General features: G+C 47.7%; 1 protein-coding gene across 1 annotated transcript in view; it reads left to right on the top strand.

Moving 5' to 3' along the window:
• Positions 1-8,436, top strand: part of TMEM39B (transmembrane protein 39B) — a 313,404-nt gene extending 304,968 nt beyond the window's left edge. The window contains exon 10 of the mRNA XM_083369929.1: positions 7,695-8,436. The gene's annotated coding sequence lies outside the window, so the exon portion shown is untranslated. The remainder of the gene's footprint in view (positions 1-7,694) is intronic.
• Positions 8,437-15,012: the final 6,576 nt, after the last annotated feature.

Below are 15,012 nucleotides of genomic sequence, written 5' to 3'. Positions count from 1 at the left end.
CTTCAAACTCAGAACGAAATGCACACTTGAGCGGCCGAAGGTTTTCACACTTCTGCAATTGGCATGGTCACCTGCTAATGCATGGGTATTCAGCCATGGCCACTTGTAAGACCTGTGGATTTCAACTCCCAGAATTCCCCAGCCAGGAGAAGTTGCAAGTTGCAGGAGCGTGCAAACCTTCACCTGCTCAAGTGTGCATTTCGTTCTGAATTTTAAAAGCAGGTCTAAGTGGCCAAGATTAGGCACCCTTGCACTAGCCCAGGGGTAGGCAACCTTGGCTCTTTTATGACTTGTGGACTTCAACTCCCAGAATTCCTGAGCCAGCATAGTCATAAAAGAGCCAAGGTTGCCTACCCCTGCACTAGCCTGTTTGCAGTTGGGCTCCTGTGCAGTCAGAGTGCTTAGGTGAAATGTTGGCAGGACTCTTAGTTGCTGGACATCCAAGCACCATCTGCCCCCGGGAGTGGAGGAAGGGTGTTGATGTACCTTCTCACCAACCCAGTCTTGGCTTTGTTTTGCTTTGTTTTGAGCTTCCGACAGCAGCATCACAACTCCGCTGTCTTCCAGCCAACCTGCTCTCCTCCCACTCGCCAGCCTCCTGCTAAATATAGCTCTTCACTGCCATTAGAGCCCAGTGTCTCTTTACCTTTCCAAGCGCCGCAAGCCACTTCCTTTGCTGCCGCTTGCTAAGAGACGTGGCCAGCTGTGGCTCTTTCGGCGAGGAGTTCTTGCTTGGGCTCAGCCCAGCAGCAGAAGGCAGAGACAGGCCCCAGGCATCTAAAGGACAGACGGGTTAGGTTTGTGAAAAGCTGAAAAAAATTGGCTGGTGGCTGTAACAGAATAACAGAGTTGGAAGGGACCTTGGAGGTCTTCTATCCCAACCCCCTGCTCAAGCAGGAAAGCCTGTACCCTTTCAGATCAATCATTCTCCAATCTCTTGAAACTTACTCAGCTTATAACAAGGGCTGTCTTGAGTTGCCTGTGTGAATGCAGACATTTGCCCAAAGCTGCCTGGTTCTAATGCCAGCCCACACCTTGACTGTCTCTCTCGCCTCACTCAAGGACGTGCCTCCTTAGAGGACAAAGCCATGAAATGGGGGAGGGTGTCATTCCCCAGGGCCCTTTGCTGGGATGACCAAAATAAAATTTTTATCCCCTCTGCTTCCCCCAGCAACTGCCTCCCTTTGCTGCAAGACGTGAAAAGAGAAGCAGAGTTCCCATCCAACCAGCGACCCTTCCTGCACCACCTAAACCTTTCCATCAAGATGAGCAATGCCTGGCCTTTGAAATCTCCCCCTTTGTCTTGGCTGGTCCTGGAAACCGATGCACCAGGAGACCCGATTCCAGATCCTCTGCCAGCCACCTCTTCTGTCCTTGCGCTCTGCGGATCTTCTCCTCTCCGGGATGTGGGATGAGCAGCTGAAAGGGCTGGGCAGCTTTGAGCAAATGAATGCAGTTACACAAGCCACTCAAGGCAGCCCTTGTTAAGAGAGTCACGTTGTACATGATCTTGAGAAAGCCAACACTGGCGCTGCCTTTGTGAGGCCCTTCGGGCTGAGTGAGGCCCTCCTCTGTGCAAGTGGCAAATGGGAAGGTCTCCTTGCAGCCCCAAAGGCTTTTTTCAAACCAGGCTCTTCGGTTACTTTAAGGCGATGTCATCGTACAAATCTGGAACCCGATTAAATGTGTTTTATGAACGACGCCAATATCAGTATAGTCACAGTACAAATGTAATGAATTGAACCTAGAATTATGTAAGTTGCACCATGTGATCGTGACTTTTTATTGTGGCAGTTGTTAAGCGAATCCCTTGTCTGCAAGGAGTGTTTTGTTTTTTTGCCAGAAACCAGAAGTTAATGCTGATTTCTGGGGGGAAAAGCAATGTAAATTATAGTCACGTGACTGTAGGATGCTGCAGTTCTCTGTAAATTCAAGGTGGTTGCCGAGCACCCCAAATGCGAACGTGTGGCTACGGGTTAGAGGGGTGGGGCTGGTCATCATAACTTCAAATCCTGGTAATAAGTAGTCCTGGAGAAATGTGTCATAATATCATCAACACGTTGGAAGGGACCTTGGAGGTCATCTAGTCCAACCCCCTGCTCAGGCAGGAGTCCCTATACCATTTCAGACAAATTGGCTGTCCAGTCTCTTCTTAAAAACTTCCAGTGATGGAGCATTCACAGCTTCTGGAGGTAGGTTGTTCTACTGATTAATTGTTCTAACAATTAAGGAAGTTTCTCCTTAGTTCTAGGTTGTTTCTCTCTTTGGTTAGTTTCCATCCGTTGCTTCTTGTCCTGCCTTCTGACGCTTTGGAGAATAGCTTGACTCCCTCTTCTTTGTGGCACCCTCTTCTTTGAGATACTGGAAAGCTGCTATCATGTCACCCCTGGTCCTTCTCTTCATGAGACTAGACATACCCAATTCCAGCAACCATTCTTTATATGTTTTAGCACATAAAGCATATATGGTCGCTAAACAGCTGTCGTAAGTTGAGGACTACTTGTTTAACAATCCTACTTTACACCCAGTATGTGGAGAACCGAATTAGTCTTTGCTAGTCAAAAATCAGAATCCCCATTTTTATTAATAGGAATAAGCTTTGTTGGAAAGCTGCTAACACTCACCTTCTGACTGCTAAGTGACCAACCAGTCATCAGGGCTTGGCCGCTGCTCCATTTCATACATTTGACACCTTTGTTAAGTAAAGTATTGAGCTGTGGTTCTTAAAGTGATGAACCTGGCTTACACTCAACACCCTGCCAACATCCCACCCTCTATCCTCCCCCCCTTCTCTTGCTGCTGTGCAGCTCCTGAGCCATCTTTTAAATCTCAAGGACGGTTCAGCCTTCTGCATCGGTCCCAGGCAAAACCCCTAAAAGCGCTGATGGGTCATTGGGTGCCTCCTAATTAAAGGAACATCTGCAGTAGTCTGTCCTGTTAAGATGCCTCTCGCAAAGAAATGCAAAACTGAAGGACACGTTTTGCAACGAAGGGATGAAATTAAGTGTGATAATAATAATAATAATAATAATAATAATAATAATAATAATAATAATAATAATAATTGTTTCCCTCCTGTTTATCTCCACACTGGCCCAGGCCATGATCCAGCCTCAACTCACCAGCCATTGCTTTTCCTCCCTCCCTTCTCCAATCTGGAACTATTGACAACAAAGCTGCCCAGATATCTCTCTCTATACACACACACACACACACACACACACACACACACACACACACACACAAACAGCTTCCAGTTCTCAAGCGTCACCACTGCCGCCCCTTTCTGCATCACTTTTGATGCCCTCTTTGGTAGCAAGACGGGGAGGGGGGATGGAGAGCGGCAAGGGGGGGACAAGAAGGCTTTCTAAGCCCCTGAATGGTTGCCGTGGAAACCAGAGGAAAGGGTTCCCATGGGAACGGCTGTCGTCAAGACCCCCTACCATGGCGGCCACATCCCACCCCTCTTCCTGCAGATGAGAAGGGGGAGCTGATTGCAGAAGAGACCCAGTTCTAGAGGGGGAGAAATTCCAGGGAAGGCGACCTTTGGAAGTCCAGGCTTGAGGGCCAAAGGGGGAGGCAGTGGGTCCACCAGCCTCATTCTTAAGGAGCGGTTCCTGCAATGGAGTCCCCCATGCGCAGTGCCTCTGAGCCCGTGCAAAGTATCCCATCCTCATGGGTTGAAGAAGCCAAGACCTTCCCTCCATCACAATGGAAAGGGACACAATAAAATGATGACAGCTGTGGTCTTTGTTAATGCTGTAGGTAGGGGAAGGAGGGGATTTGGGCAAATGGGACTTGGTCACATGGGAGGGGGGAAACTGGATCACCAGTGCAAATTGCACACATTAAAAACGGGGAATTTGGATTGTGTTGACCTGGCCACCATCTTGCCTTTTATGACCACACCGTGCCGATGCCCCCGCTACAAACCTAGGATGGAACTTCCTGCCCAAAAGTGTCTATGGAGATACTTAATCATTCAGCTCATGGCTGTCCCAAAGGTGCTTTTTCAAAAGACAACTAAACTTCCTTGGGGTTTTTTTCCCCCCCTGAAAACATTTCACTTCTCATCCGAGAAGCTTCTTCAGTTCAGCTTCAGAACTGAAGCTTCTTGGATGAGAAGTGAAATGTTTTCCAAGGGGAAAAAAAAAAACCAAGAAAGTCCTGTTGCCTTTTGAAAAAGCACCTTTGGGACATCCTGCAGAAAGGTGCAGCTTGGAGGGCCATTTCCTCCCAATCCTGCCCCACCTGCAAAGCCCGACGGCTTCAGATTCTCCACCCGTTGCAATCAAGGTGACTCAAAGGTGCTCAACAGGGACCTAGGACGAGCAGACTGACTCATTCCTCTTCTCTCCTAGATTGCCTAACGCCGAGTGCGTGTGTGTGTGGGCACGCGCGCGCACACACACGGGCATACTCGCTTGCACACCAGTATTTATTTTTGCTTGGGAGTTTAGGAGGAAGGCAAGTTTTTGCGGTGGGGGAGAATAGCTGCCAGCCCTACAAGGTAGACCTGTCAAGAAACCGATTCTACAGGAAGGCTAAGCTAAACTTTATGGTGAGAGGCTCCCATAACAAAATCTTGCGAGTCTGCTTGTGTAAATTTTTTTTTTAATTTCATTTTTCTGTTTATTTTTCTTATACTTTGGTGAGTCAGGAAGAAGCCAGACTTGAGCCGCTGCCTAACACTAGCTCCTTTCCTGGGGCGCTTTTGCCCTTCCGAATATTTTCCCCAAGGTCACCCATCTCCATTGCCCTCTAGAGTAGCTGCTTCTTTCGAAATCTGGGCTCCTGGCATCCAGACATCTCTAAACCACTTATTAAGGCTCATAAGGAGACTAGCACTCCCATAAGCCCCAGCCAGCAGGGTTTGCATCTGAGTTTGAAGAGCCCTCTCTGCAGACACACAGGGAACCAAATTTCGGGGTTCCCTTATAGACTGCCTGGGTTGCTGCTGTTTCTGAGCAACCTTTGTGTTCAACTTTTGAGAACCCCCCCCTTAAATCTCTGCAGTAAAAGCATGCCAAGAAAATGAGGCCTGTCTCATCCATGGTCTCTCCCCCCCGCCCCCATTTTGGTTAGGCAAGAGTTTCTTTTTCCTTTTTAATCATCTTTAAACATGATACCTCTGGCCTCCCAAATACACTGCAAGGGCACTCTTCACAATCCCGGCCACTGCCTTACATTTCATTTCTACTACAACTTTAGTTTTCTGCCATGGCCTGATCCAAATGTAGGAGCTGGGCATGACTTGCAGTTTAGTGCTGTTTCTGGGAATCGCACTACTCTACAAGTCTTTCTGTTGAGTGCAAATGTCTGGATTAAGGGGGATGTTACCATAGACCGGGACACGGTGGCTCAGTGGGTTAGGACGCTGAGGTTGTCAATCAGAAGGTCGGCAGTTTGGCGGGTCGAATCCCGGGTGCCGCGTAGCAGAGTGAGCGCCTGTTACTCGTCCCAGCTTCTGCCAACCTAGCAGTTCGAAAGCACATAAAAATGCAAGTAGAAAAATAGGGACCGCTACAGTGGGAAGGTAACAGCGTTCTGTGTGCCTTTGGCGTCTAGTCATGCCGGCCACATGACCACGGAGACGTCCTCAGACAAGCGCTGGCTCTTTGGCTTTGAAACGGAGATGAGCACCGGCCCCTAGAGTTGGAAATGACTAGCACGCATGTGCGGGGGAACCTTTACCTTTACCTTACCATAGACCAGGGGTAGGCAACCTTGGCTCTTTTATGACTCGTGGACTTCAACTCCCAGCATAGCTGGCTCAGGAATTCTGGGAGTTGAAGTCCACGAGTCATAAAAGAGCCAAGGTTGCCTACCCCTGCCATAGACCATTGTTTCTCAGCTACTTTAAGATATGTGGACTTCAACTCCCAGAATGTCCCAGCCAGCCATGGCTATCCCTTCTACCTTAGGCATGAAAACTGGCTGGGTGACTTTGAGCCAATCACCAGGAGACGGTGAGTTCTAGTTTCACCTGAGCCATGAAAGCCAGTTGGTTGGCTGAGCCAGTTTCTCTCTCTTAGCCCAACCCACCTCACAGGATTGTTGTGTGGAAAATAGGAGGAGGAAGGAGGATTAGGCATGTTCACTGCCTTTAGTTATTTGTAAAGTAAGAAAGATGAGATTTAAAAATCTAATAAATCATTTCAGACTTCAATAATTTCACCTTACCTTTCAGTCTCTCGTTAACTTGTCTCCTCTGCCTGGTAAATGGGGTAGTGAGGGAACTCTCAGAAATCTCATTATGCAATGAAAGGGAACGGGGGTGGGTGGGGGTGGATACAGGCTGTTCCCCTCCTCAGCCACTTTGGGGCCTTTAAGGTCCCCTCTGCGAAGAAACTCAGCTGTTCACTTCATTGTCTTTAGATGGTGGGGCAGAGCTTAATTCAAACTCTGCAGCTGTTGCCCTCTTCGCCTGTTCAGACACAACTATTGCCCTGTTCAGCTAGCTTAATACCAGGGTGAGGCACTACCAGGGCTATATGTTAGACTGGGAAATAAATAAATAAATAAAAAGAATAGAATAGAATTCTTTATTGGCCAAGTGTGATTGGACACGCAAGGAATTTGTCTCCGGTGCAGAAGCTCTCAATATACATACAACAACCAAGTGGTAGGTCATATATTACAGATCATAGTTACAATCATTAACCATAAGTTATACCAACAAGTAATAAATCACAGATACCAATGCTCCCAAAGTCAACAGCAAATCTGTCAATAAAATGACAGGTGACCGTGAAGTCATTGAAACTGAGCTCAACTCAAAGGAAACTTTATGAGGCCTTTAGAGAGTCTCTGGAGTGAAGGGTGAAGGAATGGAATCCACCCCAAATGGATGCAAATGTTCCTTCTGGACATTTGCAAAGATATCTGCACGGATGAGCTGATGAAGCTATCGGTAGCCAAGCTGAACTTGAGAGGCCCTTGATATTAAATTAAGGAATTCTGAGCCAAGGACATAGACTCACCTTTGTTTTTGCAGTATTCTTTATGACACATAAGGGACGCGGTGGCTCAGTGGGTTAGGACACTGAGCTTGTCGATGGGAAGGTCGGCAGTTTGGCGGGTCGAATCCCAAGTGCCGCGTAACAGAGTGAGCGCCTGTTACTCGTCCCAGCTTCTGCCAACCTAGCAGTTCGAAAGCACGTAAAAAATGCAAGTAGAAAAATAGGGACCACTACGGTGGGAAGGGAACAGCGTTCGATGCACCTTTGGCGTCTAGTCATGCCGGCCACATGACCACGGAGACGTCCTCGGACAAGCGCTGGCTCTTCGGCTTTGAAACGGAGATGAGCACCAGCCCCTAGAGTTGGAAACGACTAGCATGCATGTGCGGGGGAACCTTTACCTTTACCTTTACCTTATGACACATAAAATCATGAATGTGGTTGATTCCTGTTCAGGACCAGGAGAGGGGGAAGCAAAAGTGCCAAATGGGGAGAGTAGTCTATCCCAGAGGTCTTGCTACCTCTGTGTCTCATGGCTCCTCTGTTGTGCTTCTCTTGGCTTCCACACGGTCTCACACCCCTTTCCTGCAACTCTTACAAAACACAAAACACAAGTAATTGCCTGGCACTCACCCCAGGAGGAGACCTGAGCACACACCCCATGGGAACCTGGCTGGGCCTCCCACCTTGATGGGGCTCAAATGCGACTTCACACCTTTCCTTTTCTTTCAGATGCAACCTGGAAAACAAAATCCAGGAGACCACCATCTCTTCAGTGGTTTGGAGACAAGCATCGGGGGTCTCTTCCAACGGGCGCAAGGGTGGGAGTGACACTTGTGAAGGAGGAGATTCTTTGTGCCCTTTTCACCCCTTCAGAATCTTGCAACAGCCCGAACAGTTGGAGGGTAGTCTTTGAATTAATTGCCAGGAGTTGAGCTCTCATGTACTCTGTGTTGAACTTCACTTTTAGTCTAGATCTCCCTCTGGCCAGATGGACTGGATGACCTGGACCGTGATATTAACAGAAGTAAAACTTGCCTTTCACCATTTCTATCTCATCACTTACGATTGGTACACCACTCTTTTGCTTCCTTCCTTTACCCAAAGATCCAAAGGAATGGTAAAAATGGGCCTTTGAAGTCAAGAAGGAGTTTCTCAAAGAGCTTTGGTGCCTTGGTGGGTTGTTGTTGTTTTTTGCACCTATTCACTACTCACTGAATCAAATCTCTCTTGAACTCAGCTCAACCTCTGCAGATTTAGTGGATCCTGTTGTGCCCGGAAGGCCATGTGACAGGGACTCGGAGACAACGTATATTAATCCTTCTTTATTGACCACAACATGGCAGAACTGCCCCCATCTCGTAGGTACCCTCTTATATATGTTTCCCATCCATCTGAAGTCAGCCAACCCGATCTCTCAAATCTCCTGCCAGACAGGTATCACCCAACCCGGTGTCCTCAAGTTCCCGCTGGACAGGTTGACCAATCAGGTCCCCTGGCTGCTGCCCCCCGGTGGACAGGTGACCTACATAACAGATCCACTAAACAAATCCACTTTCTTCAGTAGCAACACAGAAATAAGTTGCCACGGCTCAGCCTGGGATCTCCTAGCTGGCTGAGGAATTCTGGGAGCTGAAGTCCACAAGTCTTAAAGTTGTCAAGGTTGCAGACCCCTGTCCTAGAGGCTCACTAAAACCAATGCCCCTTGGCTTTCTTGGGTTCAGCTAAGATGAGCTAGGTGCTCCCATACGCTGGGGCAAGCAGCAGATTTTATTTTTATTTATTTATTGGTTGGATTTAGTTACCGCCCTCCTCACTCACACTCTGGGTGATGTATCTTAAAACAAAAACTATATAAAATAAAAAGGTAAGGTAAAGGTTCCCCCGCACATGCGTGCTAGTCGTTTCCGACTCTAGGGGCCGGTGCTCATCTCCGTTTCAAAGCCGAAGAGCCAACGCTTGTCCGAGGACGTCTCCGTGGTCATGTGGCCGGCATGACTAGATGCCAAAGGCGCACGGAACGCTGTTACCTTCCCACCGTAGTGGTCCCTATTTTTGTACTTGCATTTTTACGTGCTTTTGAACTGCTAGGTTGGCAGAAGCTGGGATGAGTAACAGGCACTCACTCTGCTACGCGGCACTCGGGATTCGACCCGGCAAACTGCCGACCTTCTGATCGACAAGCTCAGCGTCCTAACCCACTGAGCCACCGCATCCCTTATATAAAATACAATACCTCAAAAAACAGGAATAAAATAAAAGAGCCATTTTGGTCTAGTGGTTAAGGCACCCACCTAGAAACCAGGAGGCTGTGAGTTCTAGTTCCACTTTAGCTGAAAGCCGACTAGGTGACTTTGGGGCAGTCCTTCTCTCTAAGCCCAACCATACCTCACAGGGTGGTTGCTGTGGAGAAAATAGGAGGAAGAAGGAGCATTAAATTATGTTCACTGCCTTCAGTTACTTGTAAAGATTAAGACAGGATACCAATAAATAAATATAAATAAAATACATTAAACGTTAAAAAGTGGTGGTGGAAGGGGGAAGGTTGCAGTGAAGACCCTCTTCCTGGATCCTGCCAATCAAAATTCTTTTAACTGATGGGGTCTACAGCATCCCTTCTTTAGCTGGCCAGGAAGGATGGGCTGACATGATGGGGACGAGACAGTTCCTCAGGTAATACAGCCAAGGATCATCTGGCTGCCCAAGGAAACCGCTCTGCTCTTATCTTCAACTCTGTTCACCCTTTTAAGTCCTCTTTTTGTGATCTGTGGAAAGTGCATTAAGAGCCGCTTTTTGGAAACGCAAGAAGGAAACATTGTCCTTTCTCCTTATGGAGGAGAGAAGTGAACTAATGCGACGTGTGTCCTAACGTTGCGTGTGTCATGCATATCTGGAAGAGAGAGACCCTGCCTCAGTCCTCAGGAGACCAACCCTCCCTTGTACATTTCTAGGGAGTAAAGGCATCTGCAAGGAAGGTCAAAAAAGTCAAGATGGAGGCTGCAATTGTGTGAACAAAGCACATAAAAAAGGGACAGGGCTTTGATTACAGGGTTGTAGCCACCACCTTGAGTTTCTTGACCTCCCTTGCAGATGTCCCTGTTAAGAAATTGTTGTAGGTCTGATCACAATCGGGCACATAGCATCTTCAAAATAAATATATTTATTGCAGCCTCTCTTCCCATTGTATAGGGCAGTGTTTCTCGGCCTTGGCATGTTTAAGATGGGTGGATTTCAACTCCCAGACTTCCCTAGCTAGCCATCTACCTATCTTCAACATGGCTGACTGGGGAAGTCTGGGAACTGAAGTCTATCCATCTTAAGCTTAGGTGATTGGGGAAGTCTGGAAGGCCACCCATCTTAAACAAATGCTAGGATTTATTAAATCAGAGGCAAATGTGACCAGGGAGTTGACTCTGTCCAGAAACGCTTCTTAGCCATAACCAATCATGGCCATTTGGCATTCACAATCCTCTGGGAAGCTGATCACTACCTCCCCCCAATCCCTTGAAGGATGCCCACAACCACACACAGAGCACACTTTCTCCAGCACGGAGATGAAGCAGGGTCCCCAACCCTTTCCAAGTCCCCTGTCCCATCGCTGGGTTAGCCTGCCTCTCTGACCCCTTGCCCACAGGGAAAATCTCGTCCCAAACAAGGTCCCACTGTCCTCTCCCTTTCTCAGCCCCATTTCCTCCCCGGCTGGGAAAGTCTCTTTTTTTTCCCTCGTTCCACTGTTGCTGCTTGAAAGCTGGCCAGGAGCAGTTCCTCCCCACCCCTTGGTCTCAGCCTGGGCCACGGCCACGTCGAGGCTCTTCAGCCTGTCCTGCAAAGCGAATCCTTTGCAAAGTAGCCAGGGCCACTGGCTTCTCCTTTGGGGCACTCTGCCCTCCTGGTCTAAGAGGAGAGGGGCTCTCTTCCTGTGCTTTGGAGAGGGAGGCAGAGGGGCTGCCGGGGCTCTGGAAAGCAAGTCAAAAGGAGGGGGTGTCCTGAACAAGGTGGCTGGCTTTCCAGCACCCTGGCAGCCCCTCTGCCTCCCTCTCCAAAGCTCAGGAAGAGAGCCCCTCTCCTCTTAGACCAGGAGGGCAGAGTTCCTCAAGGCAGCAGCCAGTGGCCGTGGCTACTTTGCAAAGGATTCGCTTTGCAGGACAGGCTGAAGAGCTGTGACGTGGCCGTGACCCAGGCTGAGACCAAGGGGTGGGGAAATGATTCTGCCTGAGCAGGGTTCTCCCCAAGAATTCACACAGTGAAGAAGCTGGGAAATTTATTTTCACTGCTATTGCCATCTTCCTAAACGCTGCAACTTAAAAACATTTTCCTTTCTCTCCTCTTCTTCTTTCCCTCCCTCACCTTTTTTTCGACTACGTTCATCTGGGTGGGATCCAGACTGGGTCCATATGCCATCCACAGCCCCCGCCTCAAATCTCACTGCAATGGATGGTGCGCATGCCATGTCTTGATTACACATTGTTCCCTTTTCTGAAGCAGAACATTTCTAGACGGCATAATTACTGTTGTGCATCAGATGCACAATTGGCTTAATTGTGCCTAATTAGGCCACCCATTTTTTAAAATACCCGACCAGGATAGCCAGACATGACCCAGCTGCCTGTTCAGGGCAGAAATCCATAATTCTACTTCTGTCTTTCTGACTGAAAGGGTGGTAAGCCATGGATTATCTACCGCATCTTTGCAATGCAGATTTTTAAAGTAAATTTAATGAATCATTGCTGGGAGGAATCCAGGTTTCAGTTGCATTTTCTTCAATATCTTTTGGGATGTCAACTCAAGTCATCTGTTCCTTCAATGCTTCCCAAGCGGTTTTGCAACCAATTCTGAAGCCCTCCAAGAAGCCCCCCCAGTCTTCATGCAGCCAAGATGGTGCACATTCCAAGAGGGAGGAACAGGTCTCTGCCACATTACCCATGCTCCTGCTTCCCACCTGGGACAGAAGTGGGGCCTGTTATGTATATAGGAGATGTTACACAGATATAAGCCACTGACACCACCAGGTGGCAGGGTGCCCTGTCCAGAATGGCAGGGTAGTTTTTGGCGGGAAATCCAGATAATGGGATTGGTTCCAAGTATACCTGGCTAAGTATATAAGTGGGGCAGTTGCCCCTTTGTTCGCCCAGTCTGTGAGACATCAATAAAGAGTTGGAATGCTGAACCCTGGTGTCCTGAGTCGTCCATCTTGGCCATGCGGTCCGGAGCCCACTATTTAACAGCCTGCTTGTTGTCTTGAGCCAGGCAATATTTGAAGGGAAAGGGCAGCCCCTCACAAAACCCAGGTCCTACTCAGGGGGCTTGAGGAAACAGTGCCAGATGGGAATGATCCTCCACCTCCAACGGGGTTGAGGTTCTCCTCAGCCTGTCTTGCTGGAAGCCATATGACAAAAATGTTTCTGGTTTGGGACTGAGAACATAGGATCATAGTGCTAAAAGAGAACTCCGAAGTCTACTAATCCAACCTCTGCTGAATAAGGCAAGAGACCTTATACTGTACCAGTCAAATGGTTGTCTAATCTATTTTTGAAAGCCTCCAGTGACACAGCATCCACAACTTCCAGAGATAAGTCATTCCACTGATTAACTGTTCTTGCTGTCAGGACATTTCTTCTGAGTTCTAGGTTGGATTTCTCTTTGATAATCTTCCATCTGTTATTTCTTGTCCTGCCCTCTGATGTTTTGGAGTATAAGTCAACCCCCTCTTCTTTGTGACAGCCCCTCAGATACTGGAAGACTGTTATCATGTCCCTCCTAATCTTTCTCTTCGTTAGGCTAGAGCCGTGGTGGCGAACCTATGGCACGCATGCCACAGGTGGCACGCAGAGCCCTCTCTGTGGGCACACGCGCCATTGCCCCAGTCCTAGGCCTTCATCTGGGTTTTATAAAACCTTTTCGCTTTAGGCCTCCGCCTCTGTGTGCAAAAAAAAAAAAGTTCAATCAGTTACAACTTCTCGCAGGAAAAAAAAAGATCTCGCAAAGTTGGAATTGATTGATTGAACTTTTTAGTCCCACCCAGTCTGCCGTTACCACCACAGCCACGCCCACCCAATGGGTCACGCCCACCCAGCACCTGACGACGATAACACCAGTGGGTTTTGGGTTGCGGTTTGGGCACTCTAAAAGGTTCGCCATCACTGGGCTAGAGATACCTAGCTCTCTCAACTGCTCATCAAAGGATTTAGCCTCCAGACCCCTTCCCATTTTTGTTGCTCTTCTCTGCACACTTGCATGGGAAGTCTTGCAATGCAATTCACACCATGGTGCTAATTACCAAAGTACACGATCCTGGGCGTAACCCTGGGTGTTAGCACACAAAAGCAGACACTTAACTTAATAGGATTCCTCCTGCTGTTGACCCATTAGCAACGAGGGTCTGAAACAGGTCCTATGGCAACATACAGCCTGGCCTTTGAGCCCTGCTGCTCTGGACTGTTCTGCTGCTCTTCTGACCCAGCTGTGAGGAAGCTGCATGCAATCACAACCACTTCTGGACTTAGGTAGTCCTTGCCTTACAGCCATTCATTTAGTGACTGTTCGAAGTTACAACAGCACTGAGGAAAAAAATGGCTGATGATCAATCCTCAGCCTTAACTATCATTGTAGCATCCATTTAGAGGAAGGAAGAAACCAACCCCATCAATATTAAAAGGGGTGGTTAACGCAAAGATGCAATGGCCAGTCCACCTTCATCTGAGTCTTAATTATTGTACAGATAGTCCTTGAATTACAAGCATTTGTTTAGCAACCATTCAAAGTTACACAAGCACTGGAAAAAGTGAGTTACAACTGGTCCTTGCACTTAACTACCACTGCAGAACAGTGATGTGATCAACATTTAGGCACTTGGTCACTGGCACGTGTTTACAGTGGTTGCAGCATGTTGGAGTCACGAGATGGCCATTTGCAAACTTCCCAGATGGCTTACGGCAAACCAAGTCAAAGGGAGGAGCTGAATTCGCGTAATGACCATGCGATTCACTTAACAACAGCAGTGATTCATTTAACAACCATGGTAAAAAGGACGTGAAATGTAAGCGCCACTTACTGTACTTAGCAACCATCTTGCTTAGCAATGGAAATTCTACCCCCAGTTGTGGCCATAAGTCAAGGATTACCTGTGATCAGTCAGTGTTCAACCTTGAGGGATCCTGACCAGACAGTAGAGTAGAAACTAAGCTGGGAGTGAAGCTGGTTGGCACTTCCCTGGTTTCCCTGAATGGAGCACATAGCATACATATTCTGCACATAGAGATAAGCCACATTTTATGCACCATTCAAAAGAGAAAGAAAATCCTAAAAAGAGACCAAAAAGATCAGAATGCTTCCTTGCTAGCAATCAACACCTAAATAAGCAAGAATTAATGCTAAGATCAAGGTATCAAGGAGAAAAGACACTCCTACCAACACTGACAGGGCAATTCACTTGTATATAAAGAGAGAGCAAACCCCACTCCCTTCTGGCATTACCTACTGCAGATGTTTCATTACCTATTTGGGTAACGAAACATCTGCAGAAAAAACATCCAAGCCCAGGGAGTACCAAGAACTCTACAGAATCAAAAACTAGCCTAACAATCATCTAGTATCCTATAATCCAAGACTTACGTACCCCTTGATGCTCTCCTGTCAACACCCTGATTTTATTGTTTTAATTTGGAATGGAATTAGATCCAGATAGCCCTCATTTAGATCCACATAGTCCACATTGGGGACCATCAACTCGGTCATTAAGCAAAGTCATCACTAAGTAAAACACAATTTTACAATCTTAAGTTGAGATTTTCTTTGTCGGTCAGACCTACGAAGGTTGTAAATGCGAAGATTGATCAGAAAGTCATTGTTTCATCGCATCGTAGGTGTGAACAGTCGCTAAATGATGCAGTTGCTAAACGAGGACTATCTGCAGATCGAATCCAATCCCGTTGCAGGAAGTCTAACTTCCTTGCCCCGAGACGACTATGATTTCCACCACTTTCAGATAGCCAGGGTTCAGTTGCTCTCCTTTTGGTCTCCTTTCAGAAATGGAAAGACCGACATGCTGCTA

Source organism: Vipera ursinii (assembly GCF_947247035.1).
Source record: "Vipera ursinii genome assembly, chromosome: 9".
NCBI lineage: Eukaryota > Metazoa > Chordata > Lepidosauria > Squamata > Viperidae > Vipera > Vipera ursinii.
The sequence above is the reverse complement of the archived record's forward strand: the minus strand, read 5'-3'. Positions and strand labels throughout refer to the sequence as shown.